The following is a 17,719-nucleotide window of genomic DNA, read 5'->3' as shown; positions in this document are numbered from 1 at the left end:
ATGGGTCCAGGTTAGATGAATTGCAATGCTTTTTTTCCAGTCCTGTATATTTTTTCATTGCAGAATAATAAAACCCAACCTTGACATCTCTGCCAAGACATAGCAACCGTTACTGTGCATTTATGGGGTTGAATTTTCACCTCGGTATGCAGGCACATGACCAACAGCACGAGTATGAAACAGCGCGATGATGTTGGGCGAGCACCTGATGTCCTCACGCAGCCGCACGATATTTTGGTCGATGGGTGCACACGGGAGTGGGCAGCGCGTCCGCTGACAATTAAGAGGGCTGTTGGACCCATTAATAAATGAATTAAACTGAATTTTTCCCTGCCCGTCGAAAAGGCCAAACTGCCTTTGGATCTTTGAGGGAATCTCATCCACGGGCGGGATGAGGTTTCCGATGTTAATTAAAAATAAAATTGAAATTTTAAAAAACTCATTTCTAACATGTCCCTGCTCATGTATCTGAGTCACAGGAGGGGACAGTTCCCTTTTTTTTTAAATACTTTATTTTTCATGTGAAAAATTTTCAGCTCTCTGAGGCAGTTCTGTGCCTTCAGGGAGCCTTCTGAGAACGCATCTGTGCGCTTGCGCTGACCTCCATTCTCACCCTCCTCCCCCCACCCACCCACCCAGACAGCGCTGAGCATCTCAAGTGCGCTATTCACGCTGGCTGGCCGTTAATTGGATGGCAGACCGCTGTGCGGCTGCTCCCGGGCCCACCCACAGCGCCCACCCAACGAGGGGAAAATCCTCCCCACGATTTCTGACCCCCATCCTTGTAGGCAGGCCTCCATTCTGATCCCGAGCTCAGCCTTATATCTTCGCCGCTTAACCCGATAAGAGATTTCAATGTTTCAATTAAATTTACTTTAATGTTCCTAAAACTGACAATCCCTCTCTTCAAAGAGAATCATATATAGTTTCATTGTTAACTGATTAGAACCAGCACTTGAGCTGGGGATATGGTGTCAACTGATGCATTTCTTTAATCACTACATGAGGACTGTTAAAAGTGGTCATCACGTGTGACCCATTCTGCGATTAGTCTCATTTCACTAAATGATGTTAAAATGTATAAAGCATTTCAGCTCGCTGAAGTAAAAAATTGTTTATGTGCAGGACCTGTGCCCTAACACATATCTGTGGCTGTTCAGGCAGAGCACGCTCCATTACTGGCAAAGTCAATGGAGCAACTTTCACATCGACTAGTGAGAAGGAAACCGTCAAGAGTGCAGATAGAGCCCTGACTGAATAGAAAGTGCCACATGCAAATGGTGGAGTTGACCTATGCCACTCCGCCTCTTGTGTTTGGTGAAAGAATTCAATCTCACATCAGCCACAAGGAAAGCTTACAAAATGGGATTCACATAAGCAGAAGTGATCTCATGGCAGCCTCCGAATATAATGAATGTCTGTATACCAGTGTCATATCTCTTCAAAACATTAGTGCATCAGACCCCATTTTAATGTGGCTTGTTGTGTTTATGTTTGAAAGAGGATCATTGAGCACTGGTGCAGATTGCACTGCACATTGATTCCTGGCAAAGATTGGGAATGGTTCCTAATCAGGGTGGCTATCTTATTTTGCTGTTTTGTTTGCACTTTCTATCAGGAAAAATACCCTTGAATAAAACCCACTCTTATCTCTGGGCCATTCCAAGAGAGGGGACTGCACTTTCCTTAGATCAGGGGATCTGGTTCAATTACACACTACATGGCCAATGGGTCCTACAGTAAAAGACATATTGTGCTCAATTTGTATAACATTTGCAGAGCACACCACAGAGCACTCCTTAATCAGTGCAGGCAGTAGGAACATGCGCCAGCATTCCACACACTGCTTCTGTGACTGATCATTCTTTATGCAATTTCCATCACCACTTTCTATACGATGTAGTGAGGGAATGTGGCTTAATATCAGATTCATGTTCCTAATATCCCCTTGAGGTCATCTCTCAAATAATCTGTAAATTTAGACTGAGATTGTGTGAAAGGCTTGTATGTTGAAACTGGGCACCTGGTCTGTGAGACAGAAGGGACCAAGGGAATGAAGTCCATCAAGAAGGGGACTCCTGAACTTTTCCTATAACTGAATCTTGGGTTATTCATGCTAAATGAATCCTTATGTTAATATATTTTAACGTATTTCACCAAAAGTCTTCCAGTACCATCCTTTGGAAACTTATTCTGAAAGATAGTTGAACTGAACCTTGGATGCATTATGCACAAAGGCAGCATAGTTCAGACCCATCTCACACTTGCCTCTAAGATGAAGTGCTGTGGAGTTTTTCTGGTGTACCTCACCTTCTAAAAAATAGTCAATGGAACCACAAACTGATCAGTTCAGAGCAGCAAAGACAGGCATTGGGAAGAGGATTGCTCTTGCTCTGTAACTGCAAGGGGAAGAGATCTATGAGGTTTCTGTTTCAGAGCAGTTTCATGCAAGGTTCTGAATTAAAATGGGAAATAATATCTACTTAGATGTGGATTTTTCTGAACAAAATTTATTGACAGGAATTAGGTAACTATTTCCATCCCTAATGTAAATCAGGTCAGGCACATACATAATGTAATGGGCTGAATATGTGATGGAGAAGGGACATGGTTTAGGGTCAAACGCAGTAGAAATATTCTCTAAATTCTTATGGAGGAGCGCTGTATGAAGGTCTACATTCTTATCCCCTACTGCCATTCTGAAGCAACCCTACTGCCCTGAATGCTGGAGCTGATTGCAGCTTGAATGAATTTGCTAACAGCTCCGCTCTTCCTGTGCCCATTGTTTGAAAGCAACCCATCGCAGCAGGGACACATGCACTGCTCCAGACTTAACTGGCCCACACTTTACCATTATTACAATATACTACTAAACTATAGAAAACAATGTTCAATCAAAGTGAGAGAAACTAAACACATTTTAATAGAGCCATGGCTGGAGGCAAATTAACCCAGCATTACATAGCACATTGTAACTGCATCCCAGTGAGCAACATTCATGATGCCATTGCCCAGTGCAAACAAAGCAATTCTGTCTTCAGCACTTTGAAAGATTAATCACTGAAACTCCAAGAATAAGACTGAAATGTCTGAATTGCTCTGCATCTAAAAATAGCTTGCTATCGATTATGTCAGCTTATTAAAGTCAGTACTTGCATTCCATCGCTCTAATACACAATAGCCATCAAACAAATTCATACACATGTTTCACTAAATAGATAAAGATGATGGGCAAGATCAGAAATGCTGAACAGGCCAGCGTCAATCATTACTCAGATCATAACAAGTATGACAGATCTTCTTCAATCTATGATCTCCCTCATTTTTAATAGCCTGGTTCTTGGTAGTAGATCAAATCTCTGATTTTCCTCCAGCAACTCAATAGCTCTTCAAGGTCCACAGGAACACCATAAATTCCATTGCCTTAGAGTAAGGAATACAACATATCTCGCCTTAAAGGAAGGCTAGAAATTTAGAAACATAATTTTCAATGATATCTATACCTGTATGTCATCCACACCATTCCCCTACTTAACCCAGAACACAAGTATGGTGAGATGATTAAAATAAATGTACATAAAACCTTCAAATAATCCAGGAAATGTGGAGGGAGGTATTCAGTGAAAAGAAGTATGAACACTCACTCTTGGCCATAGCTTAGTATGAAGAATTGGTATCCTGCATGTAGATGAAAAGCACATGTTGTCCACTGATTTGAATTTTTTTACCTTTGAAAAACCTAGTCAGACAAAACCCATGCAACTGTATTCCATCCTTTGTCTCCACCATCAAATAAAACAGAATGTTTTGCTTCCTGTAGGTCAAACATGGATTACAAAACCAGAGTTCGAAGTGGAATTGGAGAGAAAATAAGTCCTGGAGCTGACTCCGTTACACTGGGAACGTAAGGACAAGAGCAGGCCATTCATTCTCTTAGGCCAGTTTTGTCATTTAATTAGATCTTGGTTGATCTGTATCTTAAATCCATTTATCTGCCGTTGCTTCATATCCATTGACATCATTACCTAACAAAAATCCAAAGATCTGTCTTACATATTTCCATTGGCCCAGCATCTACAGCCTTTTGGGGGAAAGAGAGGTCCAGATTTTCATGACTAGTCTAGTGGAGTTTGTTAGCCTCAATGCCCTTCGGAGATTCAGGGGAAAGTTATGGAAATGGGGTTATAGTAGACAGCTTCAGTTGAAGATCTAGCACCAGCATAGACAGCATCCTTCTGTGTTATAATTCCATGATAGTTGTAAGTTGTTTTGAGATGGGAGAAGCATGTCTACATACATGTCGTGTGCTGACATACAGTTGTATCAAGCATCACAACACACAGGAAATAAAGAAAAACAGGTATAGAGCAAGGTGTACCATCGCCATGCAGATGTATTAAAATGCAAATAAGCCAGAAGTGTCATCAACGCGCAGATATATTAATGGACACACAGCAAGAGGTACCATCACTACACAGGACGTTCAACAAGCTTGGCATTATACTCTGTTTCTTACAGCTGATGAAGTGTTTGCTTCTGGTTACTGGACGTTCCTGGCAAAAGAGGAGGAACAGTAGGAAGAGCATCCCTCTTCCCCCATACACTTTTGTAGCACTGAACCACTCAGTTCAGAGGCTATGCAAGTATAGCATGATGCTCGCAGTGATGGTAATAGTGCTACTGAGGAGGGACTGTTCCCAGAGTAGTGCTTAGAGAAGCACTGAGTGGAGGCCTAATTGTGCCAAACATATTGAAAAGGAGTGGGTCTTCTTACTGGACCCCTTTGAACAGAAGATGCTTGGCTATTTGCATAGTGTGTCTATTTCGTTTGACTTCAATTGGGAGGTCGGTCCAGCAAGATCTGGTACCACACATGTTGAGCCAACTGTATGAAATGGCTAAGGCAGCTGAAGAAGGTTCCTCCATTCTGAACTGGAAGCTGCAATAAATGCCAGACATCAGGACATAAGGTGCAGATGCACCATTAATGGTGTCCCAGCATAATGGCTGCTTCTCATTCACACTTCAGCTATGGGTACTTGGGGACACAGTCCATGCAGGAAGCTGTGAGGGTACATTTGAATCATTCGGAGCACTGCAGAGCTGCAGCTGGTGCGTTTATCGCACTCAACAGAAAATGGCACCAACTGCTGATAGGAACCATTAACAAATCTTAATTGGCCACATATTAAGCAATAGATGAAAACTTGGAATAATGCTGCCGGCACATTATTTTTGGCCAGTTTTCCGTGCCTTTAATGACAATTCCCAATGGAGCTGTGCTTTCAGCCCCTGAATTATTCAATAATTAACATTATTTAACATAAATTACTGGATTTTAATGAAGACTGCCTTGGTTAGTCACTACTGTGCAGCCCTCTTCCCCCACCCAAAGTCCTAGCCTGCCAATGGCCTGCCTCTAATGTGTACTCAGAAAGTCTTTTTGATGCACTGCATCATTGTGCTGCTAGGCAGCTGAATGGAGTGGCTCCCAGGAACTGGATGCCGCTTGGGGAGAGGGGCAAGCAGCAATGTAGACAATTTATCCCACCGCAGTTCATGACTGCAAAGGGTTCGGAAGCAATCGCTGCCCCCAAGTGTCCTATTCTGTCCCCTCTGCAACCCAAACTCTCAGGCAGGATCTAGATGATTGGTGACCTAGGAGGGATAGAAGTTAGCAATGCTGCATAAATGTGACAGGAAGTCATGGCCTTCAGGTAAAAGGATTTATTTAACAAGAACAGAGCACAAAGCACAGAGTGTTACCTCAGCAAGTGGCACAGGCTAATGGAATTCCATCTACATTTCTGGAAAGAAACAGTTTGGAAAGCTAGCGGCATGCTCAAGGGAGCTCTGCAAAGTGTTTATTTCCCTTTGGAACTTATTTTCAATTGCTACCAGTTGAGCTAAGGAAAGATAACAGTTATCTTGTCTGTGAGGTAACCCATCTTTGTGTGTTACTAATTGAAGAGACTATCTGTTTGGTGAATAACCCATATCGCTTATTCATCAACCAGTTTGAAGGTTCATTGAGTAGCCCATCTTAATGCTTTATTCATTGAAGAGTCCCAATGGTTTGGTGGGTAACTTGGCTCTGTTACTCAGTTTGAAGGTTTGGTGAATAATCTTTCTGTGCATTTGTCACTATACAGTCTGACAGTCTGATGATATATGAAATGTAAATTGGAATTCCATTCCAATTCTAAATCTGTGTCTAAATCAAATATTGCTGACAGATAGGAAATGCCTGAAGAAAAAGAGCTGAAAATATGCAGAGATGTGATCTGTCCAAAGTAAGGGTTTATTTAAAAGCAAATCCCAAATAAAATTATCCCATGCATCAGGACAAGGAGAATAAATGCTGAATCAGTCAAGGATGGGATGGAGGCTGGGAGGATTCGGATTCAGAGCACATCAGAAACTATTAATGTTAATGATCATAGTAAAAGGTTTCTCTCATTTACAGAAGGAATGCTTTCATTTAACTCAGTTCATTGCCAGCTACTAAATAACGTGGAATGGACCATTGCTGCCTCTTTAAGATTCACTTCCTGATGAGAATTGAACCTAGGGTCACTGTGACAGAAAGCTGTAGTTAGCAGTTCTCTTTCTGCCTCTTTGTCCTAAATCTTGTCCTCTGAGGTCAGGTGCAGAGAAAACCGAGGCTGTCTTCTCCGCAGATCCCCTCAGACAGCAAAAGACTGACAGACCAACACGCGGGACACGGAGGGTTACAGTGAGGGTTTAGACAAGAGATAGCACATGCATCACAATGAGTCACTCTCTGAGACTCACTGCACAAAGGTTAATCTAGATGTCGGATTTCCTGACAGCTCTGAAATTGCTTCAGGGCAATGCTCCATCTGAAGTCTTAACACAGCACTCAATCTTCCCCTGCCTTTAGGAAATGAAAGATTTTTTTAGTGTGTTGCTTTTTCTACCAAATCCATGTCACAACTTTCCCTGTGCTTGATAGCTTGTCTAAACCATGTGTGTGTGTATCTCACCCAGCTTATTTAGTGCCCAGCATGTTCCATAATATACCCAGTGCCAGGTTTGCAGTTCCTCAGTGATAAACACTCAGGAAATCTTTGACATTTTTAAAAATTTCATGTTTTATTCAGGCTGTGATTGGTTTTAACAACGTCCGTTCTTCTGAAAGTGAAGCCGTTCACTATTGTTCTTATTAAATGGTCTGTCTATAAGTGAAGTTGTGGAAAAAAAAAGTCAGACCACCGACACGTGACAGCCATCTTTAGCAAATGATATCATTCTCCTGTCACAGTGCCAGCTCACAGGATGAATTGGATGTCAGCACAGAGCACTGGGCACCTCAGGGGGCAACACTCCCTGTCAGTAGAAGGGCACTTGCCCTGCCAACCCATCCTCATGTTTTATTCGCAACATACAATGATTTCCATTTTGCAGGAGCCCCTCCCATGGTTCAAGCTGCAGTCTAATATCATTTTTATCATGGCAACGCAATTCCATTCCGTTCTAATTACACTGCATTCCAGAGTCATGAGGAGCTGAGCAATGACCGGGAAATTATTCTCCAGTCTGTGACAACACACATCAACCATGTCATTAAGGGAAGTGTGTTCACTCAGCCGCTCTCTCTCCATTCCCAGCTTCTGACCTCATTGAGATGCAGAGTCTGCTGCAGCCCACTTGTTGGCTTGTCTCGCAACAACAGACCTTTTCAGTGCAAGTGTGATCCTAGCGATGTCTACATTTCCGCCACATCTCTGAGGCAGCTGCGTCAGTCAATTCAGGGAGAGAGAGAAAAAACACAGCATGAGAGGAATATTAAAGGGATCAGGTGAATTGGCCTTGGAGGCAGCAAACACTTCAGAAAAACAAGTATGTGTTTTACACAGGAGTTGACCTGATTTTGAATTAATACTCGGTAACAAAGACCCTGGCGTGCTGCTCATGCACTGTACTCTCATCCACTATTAAGCCTTCTGTAATTCTGACACTAATGCTGACTTCTCATGGCCCTGGAGTGTCCTCACCATCACAAAGAGAGTAACCAAACCAGAAGAAACAGCTACATAAAAAAGAGTAACTATGAGAGGCTTCAGATTTCAAATCTATAATCTGATGTTGAGAGGGGCTAATCATGGTTCTTAAGTGGATGAGATTTGCTTTCACGGCTCACACTGCTGCTTGAACCCTTTTCAATTAAATAATCATCTTGCAGTCGCTCACAACCATCCGCTATTCCACCTTTAACCTTTCTCGTTCTTAGAGGCATGCAACGAGGTTAGATTGGCAGGGGCAGTGCGCAAATCTTGCGATGCAATCAGCTAATCACTAGTATCCACTTTTTGTAAAAACAATTCAAGGCTAAGAAAGCAGTTTGGATGCTAGGCTTAATGCAGGCGCCAAGGAACATGGTGGTCGGGCTCCTTCAGTCATGGGAGGGGATACATTTCAGTCTCCTGGTGGCAGAAAAACCTCCCTTGATTAAGTGGGAGGTGGAAGGGGATGACACGGGGCTGGGGTGTCAGTTTGGCTCATTAATGAGCCAATTGACACTTATTATCCCGGAGGCCAACACAATTTAGTGGTGGCTCAGGAATTAAATGGTGACTGCCCAGCTTTCCTGCCCCTCAGAAGGGCCATCCAGCAAAACCCTTTCAGGTTGGTCAGTGTCCACTAGGAGGGTGTCTTTTATGTCTCTGGTAAATGATTTCGTTGGCGAACCAAACTCTAACTGCACGCCTTCCTATGTTGTCATCAGTTGCTGCTTGGTTTACTGAGACATAGGGCAGAGCACCATATCATACGTGCTCACTCAGAAACCTCCAGAACTAGGCTTACAGTTCCCAGTTTCCCGCGCTGTACAGTGATTTGTCAGTGCTGTCACATGATCAGCACACTTGCATTCTCTTAAAGGGACAGGGTACCTCACATTAACACAGTGGCCCTCATAGTCAAGTACTCTGAACCTGGCTGAGGGACTTGGCATCAGATGGGGTGGGTTGGCTCAAAGCCAACCCCTGACCTTGCCTCCAACCTCCATCCCATCTCTCCAGTGACCCAATCCTACAACACCTCCATCCCACCCTCACTCATCTGGTGGGCTGCAGTCACTCCACGATCCAGGGCCTCTGGTGGGTGCAATGCTGGTAGTAGTTGCTGCTCCCACAGGTGCTGGCACCAATGATGAACTGCCAGCCTCTGATTGGCTGGCAGCTGTTGCTGGTTGAGACTTGTCCCACATGGGACCTCAAATGTGGGGAAGGCCCGACAGTGGCCACTTAAGTGTCTGAGGAGCACTTGATTCCATTGGGCCTCCCCCATGGAACTGAGGGTCGATGGGGGAGCTTCCGTGCTGGTTCTCTGACCGATGGGCAAGACCCCCAGCAGCCCAACTAGCGTGCTCCAATCAAACCACCTCAAGGAAGACACTTGAACCAATGGCACTGGAATCCACATACATTTCAAATAAAAACTGATACAAATTATTTGGATACAAAAAGGATGTGAAATGTGTGATCTGTAGCTCATTGGTAGCACACTCAACTCAGAGTCAAAAGGTTCTGGGTTCCCACTTCAGGCTTTGAGCACAAAATCAAGACTGCTGCTCCAATGCAATACTGAGGGAGTACTGCACTGCTGGAGGTACTGCCTTTTGGATGAGACATGACATTGAGGCCCCCATCTGCCTGCCTGGGTGGAAGTAAAAAACCCCAGAGCACAAATTCCCAGAAAAGCAGGGGAATTATCCGTTAGCTAGCAGCACAGAAACAGATTACTTGGACATTATCGCATTGCTGTTTGTGAGAGCTTGCTGTGCACAAATTGGCTATCGTGTTTCCTACATTACGACAGTGACTATAGTTCAAAAAGTATTTCATTGGCTGTAAAGCGCTTTGTGGCATCAGAGAATATGAAAAGCATAATATAAATACGTTTTCTCCAAATGCTGAAAACTCCTAGGGCAGAATTTTACCATCAGCAAGCAGGGGTGGGGACCGCTTTTTCTTTTCTTTATTTTTACAAGTCGAGGCAATCTCCCTGAGGCTGCACTTAGCCTCAGGGAAATGAATGCATGAAAGAGCATACTCTTGATTTTAGGGAATCCCCCTCCGCCCGCACAGGGAGTGCATAGCGCTTCCCGGCAGATGTCATGCTGGGCGCGCCTTAATTGGCCCGGTCACGTAAAATGACGGCGCGGCCCCGATCACTGGCGGTGATCAGCTCTGTGCCCGCCTGCCCAACAAACGGAAAATTCTGCCCCTAACGTCACTAACTAGAAAAGAATGCACATGAGCTACATCTACAAAGTAGCTGGAGAAATTTCTGTAAACACTCTTTACCGTGCGTCAATATGGTACACTCAGCATGTATTTCCTTTCTGTCATTCTTCATGTATCATACTTAACTTCGTGCTACACTTGATAAAAAAAAATATAAGCATAGAAAGGAACCCTCCAGGATCACAGGATATCAGAGCCAGAAGGTCAGCAGCATCTGGATAAACTCACCTTTGGTTTACTTAACAGCTGCGGCCTCTTAATTGATTTCTGTATGAATTCAGTGATTGCTTAATGAAAATCAGAGTGTGGGGTGAAATTCAACTTTGGCAGGGCTGAGAAATGTAGATTTGATAGCTTTTTAAGCATTGAAAGTTCCCTTCAATACTATTCATTCAAGAATGAATGAACAATAATTAGGCCATCATCTGATTAATCTCCAATAAGCGTGTTTCTTTTGTGAGGGTGGGCCACTGTTAAAGATTTAGAACTTCAGTTAAGGAGCTGGCTGCTTAAACATTTGTTAATTGCTAAGTTTATGATCATATTCTTGAACCATAACTTGCAACATAGAAGCAGGTCATTCAGCCCTGCAGGTTTGTGTATCACACCAGCCTCCTCCTATGCTTCTTCATGTAACCTCATCAACATAATCTGCTCTACTTTCCTTCCTTATGTGCTTATCTAATTTCAGTTGAGACACTAAGTGAACGTCCATCTGCCCTCCAGGCAGTTGTAAATATCTTCTGTTTCTATTTGAAGAAGGACAGTGGAGTTCTTCCCGGTGTCTGGGTCAATAGTTTTCCCTTGCTTATAAAGTGCTAAGGGACATTTCTGAGGTTGTGAAAGACTCTGTGGAAATACAGGTTCTTTCTTTGCAGTGGTTACCTGTAACTGCTGTTTGTTTTCATGATCCCCTTGGAGAAGTGAAGATTGAGAAGAGACCTGACAGAGGTGTTCAAAATCATGGGGGGCCTGGACAGAATAGATAGGGGGAAACTATTTCCATTGGTGGAAAGATCAAGAACCAGAGGGCACTGATTTAATGTGATTGGCCAAAAACCCAATAGTGACATGAGGAAATCTTTTATTACACAGTGAGTGATTAAGATCTGGAACATGACAGCTTCGTAGAGGCAGATTCAATCATGGCTTTCAAAAGGGAATTGGATAAGCACCTGAAGGTAAACCATTTGCTGGGCTATGGGGAAAGGGTGGGGGAGTGGGATTAGCTAAATTGCTCTTGTAGAGAACCAGTACGGACAAGATGAGCTGAAAGGTCACAGCACAGAAGTTGGCCACTCTATGATCTTACAGTCTTGAATTTGGGATGTTGTCACTTGTTCAGGCAATATCTTCATGGCAGATGAAGACTTGTGCTCCAGAACTTGCTGTGCCCCTGGTCAAACTGTTCCAGTACAGTTACAACACTGGCATCTACCCGGCTATATGGAAAATTGCCCAGGAAAGCAGGACAAAAAGCAGGACAAAACCAATCCGGCCAATTATCCCTCCATCAGTCTACTCTCGACCATCAGTAATGGAAGGGGTCATCAACAGTGTTATCAAGTGGCACTTGCTTAGCAATAACCTGCTCACTGACACCCAGTTTGGGTTCCGCCAGGGCCACTCAGCTCCTAACCTGGTTCAAACATGGACAAAAGAGCTGAACTCCCGAGGTGAGGTGAGAGTGACTGCCCTTGACGTCAAGGCTGCATTTGACAGAGTGTGGCATCAAAGAGCCCTAGCAAAACTGGATTCAATGGGAATCAGGGGGGATCTCTCCGCCGGTTGGAGTCATACATAGCACAAGGGGAGATGGCTGTAGTTGTTGGAGGTGAGTCGTCTCAGCTCCAGGATATCACCACAGCAGTTCCTCAGGGTAGTGTCCTCAACTCAACCATCTTCAGCTGCTTCATCAATGACCTTCCTTCCATCATAAGGTCAGAAGTGGGGATGTTCGCTGATGATTGCACGATGTTCAGCACTGTTCGTGACTCCTCAGATACTGAAGCAGTCCATGTCCAAATGCAACAAAACCTGGACAATATCCAGGCTTGGGCTGACAAGTGGCAAGTAACATTCGCACCACACAAGTGTCAGGCAATGGCCATTTTCAACAAGAGAGAATCCAACCATCACCCCTTGATGTTCAATGACATTACCATTACTGAATTCCTCCACCATCAACATCCTGGGGGTTATCATTGACCAGAAACTGAACTGGACTAGCCATATAAATACTGTGGCTACAAGAGCAGGTCAGAGGCTAGGAATCCTGTGACGAGTAACCCACCTCCTGACTCCCCAAAGCCTGTCCACCCTCTACAAGGCACAAGTCAGGAGTGTGATGGAATACTCCCTACTTGCCAGGATGAGTGCAGCTTCCACAATACTCGAGAAGCTCAACACCATCCAGGACAAAGCAGCCCGCTTGATTGGGACCACATTCACAAACATTCACACCCTCCACCACTGACTCACAGTAGCAGCAGTGTGTATCATCTACAAAATGCTTTGCAGGAATTCACCAAGGCTCCTTCAACAGCACCTTCCAAACCCACAACCACTACCACCTAGAATGACTAGGCCAGCAGATACATGGGAACACCACCACCTGGAAGTTCCCCTCCAAGTCACTCATCATCCTGACTTGGAAATATATCGCTGTTCCTTCACTGTCGCTGGGTCAAAATCCTGGAACTCCCTTCCTAACAGCACTGTGGATGTACCTACACCAAATGGAAAGCAGTAGTTCAAGAAATCAGCTCACCATCACCTTCTCAAGGGCAGTTAGGGATGGGCAATAAATGCTGGCCCACATCCCATGAATGAATAAAAAAAAGCTTGGCAAAATGGCCCTGCCAAATATACAATGCTAGCTCTTCCCATTACTTGTAATAGGTTCCCAGCAATACTCTAAGAAAGAATGGTAAAAGAAACAGACGAAGTTTTCAAAAATGCGTCAGCTTCCAAATCAAAAACTGCAACCTGCATAATGCAACTAAGTAACTCCATGTCCGCTGCAACATACAGAACATTTAAATGCATTTTCAGAACAGAACAGTAACTTTAAAGATTAAAGCAAAAAACTGTGGATGCTGGAAATCTCAATCAAAAACAAAAAAAACTGGAGAAACTCAGCAGGTCTGACAGCATCTGCGGAGAGGAACACAGTTAACGTTTCGAGTCCGTATGACTCTTCACCAGAACTAAGGAAAAATAGAAAAGAGATGAAATATAAGCTGGTTTAAGGGTAGTGGGTAGGACAGGTAGAGCTGGATAGAGGGCCAGTGATAGGTGGGGATAGCCAAAAAGTTGTCATAGACAAAAGGACAAAGAGGTGTTGACAGTGGTGATATGATCTAAGAAATGTGCTAACGGTGACATTAAGGGTAGAAAGCAGGACGAGCAAGGTACAGATAGCCCTAGTGGGGATGGGTGGGGGGAAGGAATCGAAATAGGCTAAAAGATAGAGATAAAACAATTGATGGAAATACATTTAAAAATAATGGAAATATGTGGAAAAAGACAAATCTATATAAATTATGGGGAAAAGGGGGATCGGAAAGGGGGTGGGGATGGAGGAGAGAGTTCATGATCTAAAGTTGTTGAACTCAATATTCAGTCTGGAAGGCTGTAAAGTGTCTAGTTGGAAGATGAGGTGCTGTTTCTCCAAGACTTTAAAGATCCAGCTCTAGTGGAACAAGCTGCTAATTTATTAATTTGTCAATTTTATATAGGTGGGGGAGCAAATTTTGGCATAGATCCTCATTAACATAAACTCTTCTCTGCAAAGGAGAGAAATTTGTGTGTGAAATTATGCTTTGGCTTAGGTTGTAGGTTATAGCACACAGTGTTAGTTGTGGCTCAGTGGTAGCACTCTCATCTCTCAGCCAAAAGGTCAAGTCCCACTCTAGAGCCTTGAGAACACAACCTAGGCTGACACTCAGAGCATTACTGTCATTTGGATGAGGCATTTGTCCTCTCAGCTTGACGTGAAGGATTCCCTGGCACAAGTTCACAAAGGAGTTCTCCTTGGTGACCTGGTCAATATTTATCCATCAACCAATAACACTAAGGCAGATTATCGGGTCATAATTGCGTCGCTGTTCATGGGATCTTACTGTGCATAAATTGGCTGCTGTGTTTCCTACATTGTGACAATGACAACGCTTCAAAAAGCATTTAATTGGCTATCCTGAGGCCATGAAAGGCACTATATAAATGTTGTAGGGTGACAGCACACCAGATTATTTTGTGGGCCCTGGTGGAGCATTCTGCGGTGTCATTGCTGGGGAATTGGTTGGAACTGGCACGGTGGAGGTTCTGACCAAAAATCGCAACCTGGCTCCTATTTACTTCACAGAACCCTGATTTCATGATAAGAGGGGCCTATTGCCTGAAATAGGCTGGCACTTTGGACACCTTCTTTGACCTCTCAGTGACTGAGTGCCCTTGACTGTGTGTTTTAAGTGGGTCACGTGCATGGACACATTAGTTTCAAAATGGAGTCAGCTGCATCGCCAATGTTATTTGTGTGGCAAGGTTACCAACCCCTTCTTGAGGTCTTTACAGTCCCGCTGGAGCCAAACAATGGCAGGAAGATCACGCCCAGTGTGACTGGAAGTGTATTGTGTAACACACCCGTGCCCTTGCAGTCATACAGCCTGTTAGTGCAGCATTGTCTCCTGTCACCATGAGCTAATGTGCCCATGTGTGTAACATGTTTAAAACACACAGTCAAGGACACTCTGTCACTGAAAGCTTTAAGGTCATAAATACGATTCCATTTAAAGGGCAGCCGCAATCGAGACCATTAAATCTAATAGATCAAAATATTTCTAAATATGTAGTGCAACCAGGAGACCTTTAATTCCAAAGCATAAATTTTGTTTTTGAAGTCATTTATATTACAAAGCAGGGATAACTCTCTGACTCTACTCCACCTCGGACAGTGGACACTTTGCTCTTGAGGGAATCAAGGAGTGGTTGGGCATCTTAAAATTGCAGAGCTGCCGCGGCCTTTGCTGTTATAGAGGTAACCTTGACTGTCAAAGTACGGCTGCATCACGAGACATTGATCTATCTACACAATACACGCTGTTATGTCAGCTTTCCAGGATTCTCCAATAAAAGCCCATCAGTTCTGAGAGCGATATTGCCAGAGCCCATCTGCCACCTCCAATAGGCTGTAAATCAAATTTATTTTACAACAATAAAACTTTATTGTGTGAAAGATGAGATGTAATTTAGAACAGTGCCAATGAATGCTGCAGTTGGAGTCTGATGGTCCTTGTGATATCACTTATGATTATGCATTCCTTTGTTGATTAAATAAGTGCAGATTTTCTTCCTCTTTCTCCCAGTGGCTGTGTCGAGGTGCAGTATATCCTTGGTAACCAGGAGGGAGGGACATTTGGGACCTGAGGGCCTGGAACATGAAACTTTATGCTTATAGTCAGTGGATGCCATGTGAATAGTAAGCATGCCTTCCCCAAAGGGGGCGTTGGTGCTGTAGTGGATGTAATGGTAATGTCACTGGACTAGTAATCCAGAGGCCCAGGCTAATGTTCTGGGGGACATAGGTTCACAATCCCACTACGTCAGCTGGTGGAATTTAAATTCAGTTAATAAATCTGGAATGTGAAGTTAGTCACTGGTGATGGCCACCATGAGACTATCATCAATATAAAAACCCATCGAGTTCACTAATGCCCTTTAGGGAAGGAAATCTGCCATTCTTACCCGGTCTGGCCTACATCTTGCTTCAGACCCACATCAATGTGATTGACTCTTAACTGCTGAAATGGAGCAGCTATTCAGTGGGGCAACAAATGCTGGTCCAACAGTACTCACATCCTGTGAAAGCATTTAAAAAAAAACTCTGGTGCAGGGAAATAATTTGGACCTGGGTAGGTTTACAATTCTTTCTCTCCCACCTGCCTATTTTTCAAAGCAACAACAGAAAAGGCCGGAAGCATCCAGCAGGTCAGTTGACATCAATGGAGAGAAACCAGAGTTAAAGTTTCAATTGAAGACTTGTCTTCAAAACTGCAGGCGGGCAGGAGTATATATATATATATATATATATATATATAGAGAGAGAGAGAGAGAGAGAGACTGTGATAATGACAGAAACAAACATTAAGGCATTAAAGAGACAAAGGCTGTGTAAATAGCTAAGGAAGAGGGAGCTGGGGCTGAAGAAATACAAGAAAATTGGAGCGTTGGAAAGTGTAGGAAACAGGTGTGAAAGTAAAACAGGTTTGACAATGAGCCACAGGTAGCTTTGGGCTGATACTTGTGGAGAGGTGTTTTGGAAAATCTGCATGTGGTCTCCCTGAAGTAGAGGAGACTGAGGTACAGATTTGCAAGATTGGAGCAAATATAATTGCCACTTTAACTGCCTCTCTCATTGCCACTCTGGCTTTTGATTTGATGGAAAGGTGAGGAACATTTAAAGTGGCAACTTCTCTACTTTGTCTATAGGTGCTGACTGACCAGCTGAGAGGTTATCGGTATTTATAGTTTCTGGTTCAGATTTTCAGCATTTGCAGTGTCTTGCTGTCTTTGACACTGACCTCTCTAGTCATTGGCCTCTACACTTGCCGAGTATCTTTCTGGGCACTTTATGACCCTCAAACAGTAACTTCAGCCACATCCTCATTTTCAAACCATTTGTAAAGAGAGAAGAAATATACAGCTTAAAAGAGAGTGAGACACACACACACACACACACACACACAAAGACAGAGAGCACGAGAGTTCTGTGTGAAAGTGAGGAGCAGAAGGCCTTTATTTGACATGGTCGTTATGTGGCTGATAATAGAACTGGTAAAAACTGTAATGGTCTCATGCCGACATATGACTTTACATTTCACTCACATAAACCATTATCAACAACAACTTGCATTTATATAGCGCCTTTAATTTAGAAAAAAAAAATGTTCCAAGGTGCTTCACAGAGGCGTAATCAGATAAAAATGGATGCCATGAAAATAAGAGCTATTAGATGGGGAAACCATAAGCTTGGTCAAAGAAGTGGGTCTTAAGGATGAGAATGAGGTGAAGAGTGGGAGGGGGTTAGGGAGAGATTTCCAGAGCTTGAAGCTTAAAAGTTTGAAGGCACGGTTGCCAATGGTGGGGATGTGGAAGAGGGGAGGGGGAATGCAGAATAGGCTGGAGTCAGAGCTATAAGTTATAAAGTATAATGAGATGGCTGGCACGTAGGGTGAGTTGGCATAAACTACTGTTCTCTTTATAACATCCCCCAGTGAACTACTAGTTGGATGGAGAGTTCGAGTTCTCTGCTTCTACCAAACCAACAGGCACAAATGCTATGGAGTGCTCACAGGTTTGGTGGACTCTATTGTTCTAACTGTATCTTGCATATTGAAGTAATCCTGCAATATACTGTCATTTGTTGAAGAAGCATACATTCCTTCTGT

This window comes from Carcharodon carcharias, chromosome 26, assembly GCF_017639515.1.
Source record: "Carcharodon carcharias isolate sCarCar2 chromosome 26, sCarCar2.pri, whole genome shotgun sequence".
Lineage (NCBI taxonomy): Eukaryota > Metazoa > Chordata > Chondrichthyes > Lamniformes > Lamnidae > Carcharodon > Carcharodon carcharias.
Note: the sequence above shows the minus strand (reverse complement) of the source record.